The following is a 13,859-nucleotide window of genomic DNA, read 5'->3' as shown; positions in this document are numbered from 1 at the left end:
TCCTCCAGCCTCCACGGGCTCCTGTTCATCCAGCCTCCACCACGCGCTACTCCACCGGCTACTGTTCAACCACCCCTCCACCGTCTAATGTTCATCCAGCCCTCCACACCACAGGGTCCTGTTCAACCACCCCTCCATGGGCACCCCTCCATCGTCTACTGTTCATCCAGCCCTCCACACCATGGGGTCCTGTTAAACCACCCCTCCACCGTCTACTGTTCATCCAACCCTCCACACCACGGGGTCCTGTTCATCCACCCCTCCACGGGCACCCATCCACCGTCTACTGTTCATCCAGCCCTCCACCACACCACGGGGTCCTGTTCATCCAGAGGCAACGCCACCACTCACTGTTCATCCACCCCCCCCCCACAACGCTCACTGTTCATCCCATCGATCGGCTTCAGTTAGCAGCAGTAGCGAAGGAATTGCTCGATCGGGTTCAGTTAACAGCCATCGATCGATCGCTCGGGTTCAGTAATGCGTAACCTGCAGTGCAATCGCTCGGGTTCAGTTAGAGCCCAACGCCTCGCTCGGGTTCAGTTAGAGCCAACGCCTCGCACACACGCGCGTACGTCTACGAGAGAAACGCGCATCGCTCGCCCCCCGACCTCCCACCGTAACCGGGAACTCCCCGAAATTTTCCTCCCCCTCGCTTCTACCACGGTTTTTTCCGTCATGGACGGCCCAAAGAATGTCATGCAGCTACGTCTCCGGCCCGCCCAGGACGAAAAGCCCATTTTCTGTCATGATTTTTGTCATAGAAGTAGGAGCCCACCACATCTATGATGATACCAGGTTTTGTCATAATTATCATCATAGAAGTGTCATATGTATGACAGAAAAAAATTCGTTCGGCCCAAAATGTCACGGATGTGTCTTTTTTTGTAGTGTATGAAGTCTCCAACAAGTTCTATAGCTAAAAGATGGAGGAGAATAGCTCATGCAGTGAGCATGTGCTTAGATTGTCTGGGTACTACAATCGCTTGAATCAAGTGGGAGTTAATCTTCCAGATAAAATAGTGATTGACAGAATTCTCTAGTCACCATCACCAAGTTAGTAAAACTTCATGATGAACTATAATATGCAAGGGATAACAGAAACGATTCCCAAGCTCTTCGTGATGCTGAAATCGACGAAGGTAGAAATCAAGAAAAACATCAAGTGTTGATGGTAAACAAAACCACTAGTTTCAAGTAAAGGGACAAAGGGAAGAAAGGGGAACTTCAAGAAGAATGGCAAGCAAGTTGCTGCTCAAGTGAAAAAACCCAAGTCTGGACCTAAGCCTGAAACTGAGTGCTTCTACTACAAAGGAACTGGTCACTGCAAGTGGAACTACCCAAGTAATTGGCGGATAAGAAGGATGTCAAAGTGAACATAGGTATATTTGATATACATGTTATTGATGTGTACTTCACTAGTGTTTATAGCAACCCCTCAGTATTTGATACTAGTTCAGTTGCTAAGAGTAGTAACTCGAAACGGGAGTTGCAGAATGAACAGAGACTAGTTAAGGGTGAAGTGACGATGTGTGTTGGAAGTGGTTCCAAGATTGATATGATCATCATCGCACACTCCTTATACTTTCGGGATTAGTGTTAAACCAAAATAAATGTTATTTGGTGTTTGCGTTGAGCATGAATATGATTTGATCATGTTTATTGCAAAACGGTTATTTAATTAAGTTAGAGAATAATTGTTGTTCTATTTACATGAATAAAACCTTCTATGGTCATGCACCCAATGAAAATGGTTCATTGGATCTCGATCGTAGTGATACACATATTCATAATATTGAAGCCAAAAGATGCAAAGTTAATAATGATAGTGCAACTTATTTGTGGCACTGCCGTTTAGGTCATATTGGTGTAAAGCGCACGAAGAAACTCCATGCTGGTGGGCTTTTGGAATCACTTGATTATGAATCAATTGATGCTTGTGAACCATGCCTTATGGGCAAGATGACTAAGACTCCATTCTCCGGAACAATGGAGCGAGCAACTAACTTATTGGAAATAATACATACTGATGTATGCAGTCTAATGAGTGTTGAGGCTCGCGGCGGGTATCGTTATTTTCTGACCTTTACAGATGATTTGAGCAGATATGGGTACATCTACTTGATGAAACACAAGTCTGAAACATTTGAAAAGTTCAAAGAATTTCAGAGTGAAGTGGAGAATCATCGTAACAAAAATAAAAGTTTCTATGATATAATCGCAGAAGTAAAATATTTGAGTTACGATTTTGGCCTTCAGTTAAAATAATGTGAAATAGTTTCACTACTCATGCCACCTGGAACACCACAGCATAATGGTGTGCCTGAATGTCATAACCGTACTATTATTGGATATAGTGCAATCTATGATGTTTCTTACCGATTAACCACTATATTTTTGGGGTTATGCATTAGAGACAGCTGCATTCACGTTAAAAGGGCACCATCTAAATCCGTTGAGACGACACCGTAGTGGTTTGGCAAGAAACCAAAGTTGCCGTTTCTCAAAATTTGGGGTTACGATGCTTATAAGAAAAAGTTTCATCCTGATAAGTTCAAACCCAAATCGGAGAAATGTGTCTTCATAGGATACCCAAAGGAGACAGTTGGGTACACCTTCTATCATAGATCCGAAGACAAGACATTCGTTGCTGAGGATGGATCCTTTCTAGAGAAGGAGTTTCTCTCGAAAGAAGTGAGTGGGAGGAAAGTAGAACTTGATGAGGTAACTATACCTGCTCCCTTATTGGAAAGTAGATCATCACAGAAATCTGTTTCTGTGACTCCTACACCAATTAGTGAGGAAGCTAATGATGATGATCATGTAACTTCAGATCAAATTACTACCGAACCTCGTAGGTCAACCAGAGTAAGATCCGCGCTAGAGTGGTACGGTAATCCTGTTCTGGAGGTCATGTTAATTGACCATGACGAACCTACGAACTATGAGGAAACGATGATGAGCCCAGATTCTGCGAAATGGCTTGAGGCCATGAAATCTGAGATTGGATCCATGTATAAGAACAAAGTATGGACTTTGATTGACTTGCCCGATGATCGGTGAGTCATTAAGAATAAATGGATCTTCAAGAGGAAGACGGACGCTGATAGTAGTGTTACTATCTACAAAGCTAGAATTGTCACAAAAGGTTTTTCGACAAGTTCAAGGTGTTGACTACGATGAGAGTTTCTCACTCATATCTATGCTTAAGTCTGTCCGAATCATGTTAGCAATTGTCGCATTTTATGAAATCTGGCAAATGGATAAACAAAACTACATTCCTTAATGGATTTATTTAAGTAGAGTCGTATATGATGCAACGAGAAGGTTTTTTCAATCCTAAAGGTGCTAACAAAATATGCAAGCTCCAGCGATCCATCTATGGACTAGTGCAAGCATCTCGGAGTTGGAATATACGCTTTGATAAGTTGATCAAAGCATATAGTTTTATACAGACTTGCGGTGAAGGCTGTATTTACAAAAAGGTGAGTGGGAGCACTACAGCATTTCTGATAAGTATATGTGAATGACATATTGTTGATCGGAGATAATGTAGAATTATTCTGCAAAGCATAAAGGAGTGTTTGAAAGGATTTTTTCAAAGAAATACCTCGATGAAGCTGCTTACACATTGAGCATCAAGATCTATAGAGATAGATCAAGACGCTTGATAAGTTATTTCAATGAATACATACCTTTACAAGATTTTGAAGTAGTTCAAAATGGAACAGTCAAAGAAGGAGTTCTTGCCTGTGTTGCCAGGTGTGAAGTTGAGTAAAGACTCAAAACCCGACCACAGCAGAAAATAGAAAGAGAATGATAAGTCATTCCCTATGCCTCAGTCATAGGTTCTATAAATTATGCTATGTAGTTTACCAGTCCTATTGTATACCTTAGCATTGCTACGTCTTGAGCTTGCGTTGGTTTTCCCCGAATAGGAAGGGATGATGCAGCAGAGTAGCGTAAGTATTTCCCTCAGTTTTTGAGAACCAAGGTATCAATCCAGTAGGAGGCCATGCTCAAGTCCCTCGTACCTGCACAAAACGATAGCTACTCGCAACCAACGCAATTAGGGGTTGTCAATCCCTTCATGGTCACTTACGAGAGTGAGATCTGATAGATATAATATTTTTGGTATTTTTGATATAAAGATGCAAAGTAAAAAAGTAAAGGCAAAGTAAAAAGCAAAACAAGATTAAAGTGATGGAGATTGATATGATGAGAATAGACCCGGGGGCCATAGGTTTCACTAGTGGCTTCTCTCAAGAGCATAAGTATTCTATGGTGGGTGAACAAATTACTGCTGAGCAATTGACAGAATTGAGCATAGTTATGAGAATATCTAGGCATGATCATGTATATAGGCATCACGTCCGTGACAAGTAGACCAAAACGATTCTGCATCTACTACTATTACTCCACTCATCGACCGCTATCCAGCATGCATCTAGAGTATTAAGTTAAAAACAGAGTAACGCCTTAAGCAAGATGACATGATGTAGAGAGATAAATTCATGCAATATGAAATAAACCCCATCTTGTTATCCTCGATGGCAACGATGCAATACGCGCCTTGCTGCCCCTTCTGTCACTGGGAAAGGACACCGCAAGATCGAACCCAAAGCTAAGCACTTCTCCCATGGCAAGAACTACCAATCTAGTTGGCCAAACCAAACGGATAATTCGAAGAGACTTGCAAAGATAACCAATCATACATAAAAGAATTCAGAGAAGATTCAAATATTATTCATAGATAGACTTGATCATAAACCCACAATTCATCGGTCTCAACAAACACACCGCAAAAAGAAGATTACATCGAATAGATCTCCACAAGAGAGGGGGAGAACTTTGTATTGAGATTCAAAGAGAGAGAACAAGCCATCTAGCTACTAACTATGGACCCGAAGGTCTGAGGTAAACTACTCACACTTCATCGGAGGGGCTAGGATGATGTAGAAGCCCTCCGTGATGACGGCCCTCTTCCGGCGGAGCTCCGGAACAAGCCCCAAGATGGGATCTCGTGGATACAGAAAGTTGCGGCGGTGGAATTAGGTTTTTGGCTCCTGTTCTAATTGTTTGGGGGTACGTAGGTATATATAGGAGGAAGGAGTATGTCGGTGGAAGCCTAGGGTTCATATATAGTGTAAGTCCCCTCAACAATATTGACATAATTGGATCACATAACTATCCCTCAACATGCAACAAAGAGTCACTCCAAAGTCACTAATAGCGGAGAACGAACGAAGAGATTATGGTAGGGTACGAAACCACCTCAAAGTTACTCTTTCCAATCAATCCGTTGGGCTATTCCTATAAGTGTCACAAACAGCCCTAGAGTTCGTACTAGAATAACACCTTAAGACACAAATCAACCAAAACCCTAATGTCACCTAGATACTCCAATTTCACCTCAAGTATCCGTGGGTATGATTATATGATATGCATCACACAATCTCAGATTCATCTATTCAACCAACACAAAGGACCTCAAAGAGTGCCCCAAAGTTCCTACCGGAGAATCACGACGAAAACGTGTGCCAACTCCTATGCATAGGTTCATGGGCGGAACCCGCAAGTTGATCACCAAAACATACATCAAGTGAATCACGTGATATCCCATTGTCACCACAGATATCCACGGCAAGACATACATCAAGTGTTCTCAAATCTTTAAAGACTCAATCCGATAAGATTACTTCAAAGGGGAAACTCAATTCATTACAAGAGAGGAGAGGGGGAGGAGAAACATAGGATCCAACTATAATAGCAAAGCTCGTGATACATCAAGATCGTATCATCTCAAGAACACGAGAGAGAGAGAGAGATCAAACACATAGCTACTGGTACATACCCTCAGCCCCGAGGGAGAACTACTCCCTCCTTGTCATGGAGAGCGCCGGGATGATATGAAGATGGCCACCGGAGAAGGATTGCCCCCTCCGGCAGGGTGTCGGAACGGGTCTAGATTGCTTTTCGGTGGCTACGGAGGCTTCTGGCAGCGGAACTCCCGATCTAATCTCCATTCTGGAAGTTTTAGGGTACGACGATATATATGGGTGCAGGAAGTACGTCGGAGGAGCCACGGGGGCCCCACGAGGCAGGGGGGCGCCCCCCACCCTCGTGACCTCCTCTTTGACTCCTTGGAGTAGGGTCCAAGTCTCCTGGATCACGTTCGGTGAGAAAATCACGTCCCCGAAGATTTTATTCCGTTTGGACTCCGTTTGATATTCCGTTTCTTCGAAACACTGAAATAGGCAAAAAAACAGCAATTCTGGGCTGGGCCTCCAGTTAATAGGTTAGTCCCAAATATAATATAAAAGTGAAAAATAAAGCCCAATATAGTCCAAAACAGTAGATAATATAGCATGGAGCAATCAAAAATTGTAGATACGTTGGAGACGTATCAAGCATCTTTCTAGCAAGGGAGTACAATAGTGATCTAGGAGTAGATCACTGGACAGCGGTCAAAATTATCCTTAGAGGACTAAGGAAATATTTCTCGATTATGGAGGTGATAAAAGAGTTCGTCGTAAAGAGTTACATCGATGCAAGCTTTGACACCGATCTGGATGACTCTAAGTCTCGATCTAGATACATATTGAAAGTGTGAGCTATTAGCTAGAGTAGCTCCGTGCAGAGCTTTGTAGACATAGAACTTTGCAAAATACTTACGGATCTGAATGTGACAGACCCGTTGACTAAAATTATCTCACAAGCAAAACATGATCACACCTTAGTACTCTTTGGGTGTTAATCACATAGCGATGTGAACTAGATTACTGACTCCAGTAAACCCTTTGGGTTTTGGTCACATGTCGATGTGAACTATGGGTGTTAACCACATAAAGATGTGAACTATTGATGTTAAATCACATGGCGATGTGATCTAGATTATTGACTCTAGTGCAAGTGGGAGACTGAAGGAAATATGCCCTAGAGGCAATAATAAAGTTATTATTTATTTCCTTATATCATGATAAATGTTTATTATTCATGCTAGAATTGTATTAACCGGAAACATAATACATGTGTGAATACATAGACAAACAGTGTGTCACTAGTATGCCTCTACTTGACTAGCTCGTTGATCAAAGATGGTTAAGTTTCCTAACCATAGACATGAGTTGTCATTTGATTAACGGGATCACATCATTAGGAGAATGATGTGATTGACTTGACCCATTTCGTTAGCTTATCACTTGATCGTTTAGTTTGTTGCTATTGTTTTCTTCATGACTTATACATGTTCCTATGACTATGAGATTATGCAACTCCCGTTTACCGGAGGAACACTTTGTGTGCCACCAAACGTCACAACGTAACTGGGTGATTATAAAGGTGCTCTACAGGTGTCTCCGAAGGTACTTGTTGGGTTGGCGTGTTTTGAGATTAGGATTTTTCACTCCGATTGTCGGAGAGGTATCTCTGGGCCCACTCGGTAATGCACATCACTATAAGCCTTGCAAGCATTGCAACTAATGAGTTAGTTGCGGGATGATGTATTACGGAACGAGTAAAGAGACTTGCCGGTAACGAGATTGAACTAGGTATTGAGATACCGACGATCGAATCTCGGGCAAGTAACATACCGATGACAAAGGGAACAACGTATGTTGTTATGCGGTCTGACCGATAAAGATCTTCGTAGAATATGTAGGAGCCAATATGGGCATCTAGGTCCCGCTATTGGTTATTGACCAGAGAGGTGTCTCGGTCATGTCTATATAGTTCTCGAACCCATAGGGTCCGCACGCTTAACGTTCGTTGACGATATAGTACTATGAGTTATGTATGTTGGTGACCGAATGTTGTTCGGAGTTTCGGATGAGATCACGGATATGACGAGGAACTCCGGAATGGTCCGGAAGTAAATATTGATATGTGGATAGTAGTGTTTGATCTCCTAAAGGGTTCCGGAATTCACCGGAAGGGGTTTCAGATGTTTCCCGAAATGTTTGGGCACGAGAACATTTTATCTGGACCAAAGGGGAAAGCCCACGAGGTTTTTGGAAAGCGCAAAAGGAAGTTTTGCGGAGTCCAGGGGCCAGACGCCAGGGTCCCTGGCGTCTGGGGCCAGACGCCGGGAACCCTGGCGTCTGGCCCTGGAGTCCGAGAAGGACTCTTGCCTTTCGGGTGAAACCGACTTTGTGGAGGCTTTTACTCCAAGTTTCGACCCCAAGGCTCAACATATAAATAGAGGGGCAGGGCTAGCACCCAAGACACATCAAGAAACACCAAGCCGTGTGCCGGCAACCCCGTCCCCTCTAGTTTATCCTCCGTCATAGTTTTCGTAGTGCTTAGGCGAAGCCCTGTGGAAATTATTCTTCACCAACACTGTCACCATGCCGTCGTGCTGCCGGAACTCATTTACTACTTCGCCCCTCTTGCTGGATCGAGAAGGCGAGGACGTCACCGAGCCGAACGTGTGCATAACTCGGAGGTGCCGTGCTTTCGGTACTTGGATCGGTCGGATCGTGAAGACGTACGACTACATCAACCGCGTTGATATTATGCTTCCGCGAACGGTCCACGAGGGTACGTAGACAACACTCCCCCCTCTCGTTGCTATGCATCACCATTGATCTTGCGTGTGCGTAGGAATTTTTTAAAATTACTACGTTCCCCAACACAACTGCCATGTGGGGACGCATGTGGAGCTGCGGACGCGGCTCCGCGAGCAGATCCGGCGGCGGCAGCGACCCCAAGCGCGAGCGGCGCGTCCGGTCAGACGGCGCGAGGAAGTGGACCAACCGCGGCCTCTCGCTGCCGCCGAGCTCCGCGTCAGCGAGACAGACGAGTACGACCATCGGCACGGCCGTACCCCGTCCTCTGTCGTGGGCTCGTCCTCCGCGACGAGATCTTCGTACGCCGGGAGCTCCTCCTCTTCCGGCGCTGGCCTTCTCCCTGTGAAGAGGGAGTGGTCGGAGGAGCCGGACGAGATCGAGTTCCTCCCCGTCAAGTAGGAACCCGAGGAGTCCGAGGAGCTCGGCCGCCGTGGAGTTGTCGGGCCAGAGGACTACGTCGCCGATGTCGACGCGGTCCCGGCCGCCATTGCCGAGCGGAGCTTGCTCGAGGAGGCAGAGCGCCAACGCCACCATGAGGAGCTCGAAGATCTCGTGTTCCGGCAGGCGGTCGCGGCCAACCTCGCCGCCAAGGAGAAGGACGACGAGTGGCGGCGCATCCACGAGGAACAGCGGGAGAAGTACATCGACCTCGGCAGCTCCAGCGAGGAGGATTGAGCTCGTCCACGGCGTCGTCCATGGCCGCGAGCTCGCCGCCGTGAGATCCCCACCCCCTCTAGTACTAGTACTGATGTAGTATGTAGTATGAGCTAGTGTTTGTAGTGTTTGATCATGTAAATATATGTAGGATGTGATGAACTAGTATGGTGCAATTTCTTCCGCGAAACTGTTTTTTTTTAATTATGCAGTTTCATCTACGGTTTCTGTTCGGCCGCGCTCGTTGTTGACCCGCAAGCGGGATCTTCGTCAAACCGCAAACGCGTTTTGCGGGTCAGGATTTTGCAGGGTCTGCTAAAGTTGCTCTTGTGAAGCAATGCTCCTTTTCGGGCTACAATCAGAAACATGCCTTCTTTCGAATTCAGTCTTCGAGTTGCCATCGGTACCCGCCAGTTTTAAGAGAAAGACGATCAATAGGTCCATCGACATCAAGTTTAGAGTGACCGCCATCAGCAACTCGGGCGATGTCGAGATCTCTTCGCCGGCGACCAGCTGCCGGACCATCCATCAAGGCCCTCGGCAGCTAGAGAAAAGTCCATATTTCAACCCCGAACTAACTAATCGGATCGATTTACAACTCTTATCTTTGAAACCGAACATATTGCACCCTCAACTTACAACAAAGTTCAAATGACAAACCTAGTCTTTGTTTTTGGTTTAGTCAACCGGTTTTGACCAAAGTCAAAACTTACTCCAGACTGAGGGGGTGTTTGTTTCCAGGGACTTTTTGGTGTAGGGACTAGAAAAAGTTCCTCTTAGAGACCTTTTAACCAAACAGGATGGACTACTAGGGACTAAAAGTTGCTTTTTAGGACTAAATGAAGAAGACTCTCAAGAAGAGTCTTTTTTGAGACCTTTTGAGACTTTTTCATCAATGCCCCTCTATGCACCCATTGGCCCATCATCTCATGGTGTTGTTTGGTTGTTATTTTTCTATATACTAGAGGTAACATGGTCATTTAATAACCTCTAGAGAGGGACTAGGGACTTTTTTGTCCCTGAAAACAAACAGAAAGGGATTTTTTAGGGATTAAAGACTTTTTAGTTGGAACTAGAAAAAATCCACTTATGAACTAAACAGGGTCTGAGTAGCCAACTCACGCATGCAGTATCTCTCAACTTACCCCTCTCTCCCTCCATTCAGTCCCGAGTCCCGACCGCAGTCCCCGCCCCCGTCGCTGGGACGCTCCAACCGCCAACCAGCTCCGCCCCCGGCAGCACCGCCGACGCCGGCTACCAGCGACCGGTGACTCCGCCACACCACCCCCACGCGCAGCACCCTGCATCGCCGTCCTCTGGGCCCGCGCTGGACGAGCTCTCTCTCACTCTCACCTGGGCTGAGATACGGCGCTCACCTTCCCCTGTGTCGAGCGGCACCAGCTGCGTGGCAGCGGCCCATGCGGCCTCAAAGTCAGCTCGTGAGCAAGTGCAAAGACCGTGGGCAGTTCCACCAGCTCCAACGAAACAACAGCGAGGTACATACATGCATGCGTGCAGTGTGTGCCGCTGGGTGCTATGCTTGATTCTTGGAAGTTGGACTTGGAACCATCCCTGGCCTAGCGCCGCCGGTCTGCTCCGCCGTGAGTCCTCACCGGCGCAGCTGCCGCAACACTAGCATCCCGTGCTTGCTTCCTCGGACGCGCCCGCTCTAGCATGCTCTCCCGCGGCATACTCCTGCAACTCTCTCGAGGGTGCGTCGGCTCTGGTGGTGTGGAGCGGCTCGGGGCTTGAGATGGCTTGCTGGTAAAACGTGTGGGGGCGGTGTAGCAGCGTCGCCGGTCTCTGGTCGCCGGCAGCGGAGGTGGTGGTGGCGATGGCAGTGGAGACGTGGAGGCGTCCGTGGAGGCGTAGGGGTTCGGGGTGGACTAATCGAGACAGAGGAGGGGATAGGTTTAGATGCTGCATGTGTGAGTTGGCTGCTGACTCGGCGCTGACTAAGCTTTGACTTGGTCAAAACCGCTTGGCCACACAAAAACAACCTCTCCCTCTCTCACTCAAAACTAGAGGTAGAAGTCCCTCTCTCACTCAAAACTAGAGGTAGAAGAAGGTATAGAATACACTGGAATTTTCACCCGGCTGAACACAGCCCCGTTTTTACTATTCCCGAGCACCAAACTCTCAAACTGGATACATGGCTAACCAACGCATCCGAACCAGTTTACAGTGGGAGGGATTTATACGCGCATGCATACGCAACACCACGCCCTCCACTCTGGCCGGCACGCCCGATCCGCATGCCCTCGCCTGCCTGCACCCACGACGCGCTCGTACGTGCGCTGCGTGGCCGGCTCCAACGGATCACAACGGCCTCTACTGCATGCAGCTCGTCTACGCTACGTACGCGGCAAGCTGGAGATCGACTCCGATGCATGCACGCCCTACAACTCGGATCACTACACGATCAACCCACACACCTACATGCACCCACGCCACCGAGCCGGCCGCGTCCGACTCGCCCGATGCGCGCCCGTGCACGCCCCTGGTGCACCTGACGCGAACGCTGCCATCACAGGCATGGCTTGCTACTAACAAACAAGACCAGGGTTGTCTTTTAAACTTTGTTGCAAGTTGAGGATGCAATACGTCCGGTTTCAAAGATGAGAGTTGTAAATCAAACCGAGCGGTTAGTTCGGGGTTGAAAGGTGGACTTTTCTTCAGCAGCTATAACCGATGGTTCCCTCTAGCCAATCTGGTGATTTACTTATCCTGTTGATATTTTATTTTCCCCTGAGACAGTTCTTCATCTAAATCCTCTTGCAGATACAAAGTAGGAATGGTTCAGAAACGAGTGGTAAAAATTGCATCTTGTGTGAGCGGAAAATAGCATAATTGCAGTTTTGTTGTTGGAAATCAGCAAAAAATACTACATATTTTTTGGTAACATGTATAAACATAGCATCCAGGAGACTATAAGAAATCAAACTCCGATTTTATTCCATGCTAAATGCAGGCAGAGGAAGAAGATCAATTGGACCGGCTCAGTAATTTTGCCTGATGGCGTGTTGCTCGATATTGTAGGGCGAATTGACATCACAGATGCTGCCAGAACCAGAATCCTCGCCAGACGTATCATGCTGGAAAGCAGGACTACAAGTCTATGCACCATTAACCTCCTGTGTGTGTGATTCTGCTTGGGCGATGGAACTCTCAGTATTGGCCAGACTGTTGCCAACATCATGGTAACGGAGAAGGTTGGGTCAGCGGAGTTATCTCTCTTTACAACGAAGGAAGGCAAACGATGCACAAATGATGATGTTCTCACTTAAGGGAAACAGTTCAAGTCATTTCTTGACGCCTGTCCAAACGCATTCAGTGGTCTTGCACGACTCCAGCTAGAAAATTTTCAGCATATGCAAGCGACTGGAGTTCCTACGCCTGTTTAACTGCGACATGGGGTTCCTGTCTTTGCTACAAGTGTCACACCCACTACTCCGTGAACTCGAGCTAGTCAGGTGTAATTTTGAGAGGGTTGATTTTAAGTGGCTGCCAAAGCTAACAATGCTGACTTTTTCTTGGTGGGTCAGTGAGCATGATCCTTTGTCTTTAGATTATGTCGCACTGCTCCAGACACTGAGCATCACTCATATGGCTCGTCTACGGGATAAGGTGCTCAGGTTAAGTGAGTTCCTTGGCAAAGCCACCATAAGCCAACTGAATTTAAACTTTCTGTGTGAAAATGTTAGTGAAGGCGATAGTAGTCTTGTAGTCATCTATAAGTTTCCCTCTTCGCGCCAGCGTTACGTTCTGTTCTTTAGGTTAACAACCATATTTTTGTCTTCTGCAGATCTGGATTAAGCCAGAAGAACCAACTCAATTGTTGCATGTGTTCGACAAATTAAGGCATGTGACTTTGACCCACATTTCTGAAGAATGTGATCTGACTTGGACATTGTTCATTCTCCAAGGTGCACCGTCCCTTCAGGAGCTATGCATCAAGGCAAAGTTTTGTACATCTAATCTCCAAACAATTCCCCTTTCCGCCGCCCGTTCAACTTGTAGTGGAAAATTCTCATCTCAAGCTTCCTGAGCGCATTAAAATGTTTGAGTAATCACATAAGTTTTTTTTTTCTTTCATTTGTAAATTTTGCTTCCAAAATGCAGGTGTGGGATCATCGATGTGAAATGATAGTGGATGGGGAGCAGAGGAGGCAGTATGGGTTCAGCGAGGACAAGAAGGATGCGCACGTATTATGGAGAGCACCTGCATCTGATTTCAAGCACCACAATTTGTCTGTGCTCAGGGTATTTGGGTTTCAGTGCGAGGAGAAGATTGTGAATTGCGTTGAAAGTGTCATGAAAGCATCGGCAGCCCTGGAGGACGTATACATGTATGAGAAGCCAGTGTGCGAGTACTGTAAGCACACGGCACGGAAGGGCATATATGTGCAGAGAAAGAGTCAGCTGGCCTTGCTTAAGAACATATTGGGCATGGGGATTCATTTGCCGGGTTCATCAACGGCCTGAAGGTCTCCCAAATTGCATTGCTGACTGTATTTGCGCATGCCATGTTTTGTGCTAATCAAGAGTATACATACACCTCGACAGTTTGTGTTAGCTGTGTAACTCCTATGTTATCAAGTGTGTTCTATTTGGCAGTCGAGAAATGCTGCACACACA

The 13,859-nt window shown here is 46.4% G+C and overlaps 2 pseudogenes; one reads left to right on the top strand and one right to left on the bottom strand.

Annotated features, from left to right (window-relative positions):
• Positions 1 to 8,352: 8,352 nt before the first annotated feature.
• LOC147966960 (uncharacterized) lies at positions 8,353 to 9,211 on the bottom strand (annotated as a pseudogene).
• Positions 9,212 to 9,558: 347 nt separating this feature from the next.
• On the top strand, positions 9,559 to 13,706 carry LOC125517080 (uncharacterized; annotated as a pseudogene).
• Positions 13,707 to 13,859: the final 153 nt, after the last annotated feature.

Source organism: Triticum urartu, chromosome 6A (genome assembly GCF_056163025.1).
Source record: "Triticum urartu cultivar PI428250 chromosome 6A, HENAU_Tu73, whole genome shotgun sequence".
In the NCBI taxonomy this organism is placed as follows: Eukaryota; Viridiplantae; Streptophyta; class Magnoliopsida; order Poales; family Poaceae; genus Triticum; species Triticum urartu.
Note: the sequence above shows the minus strand (reverse complement) of the source record. Positions and strands in the feature narration are given on the sequence as shown.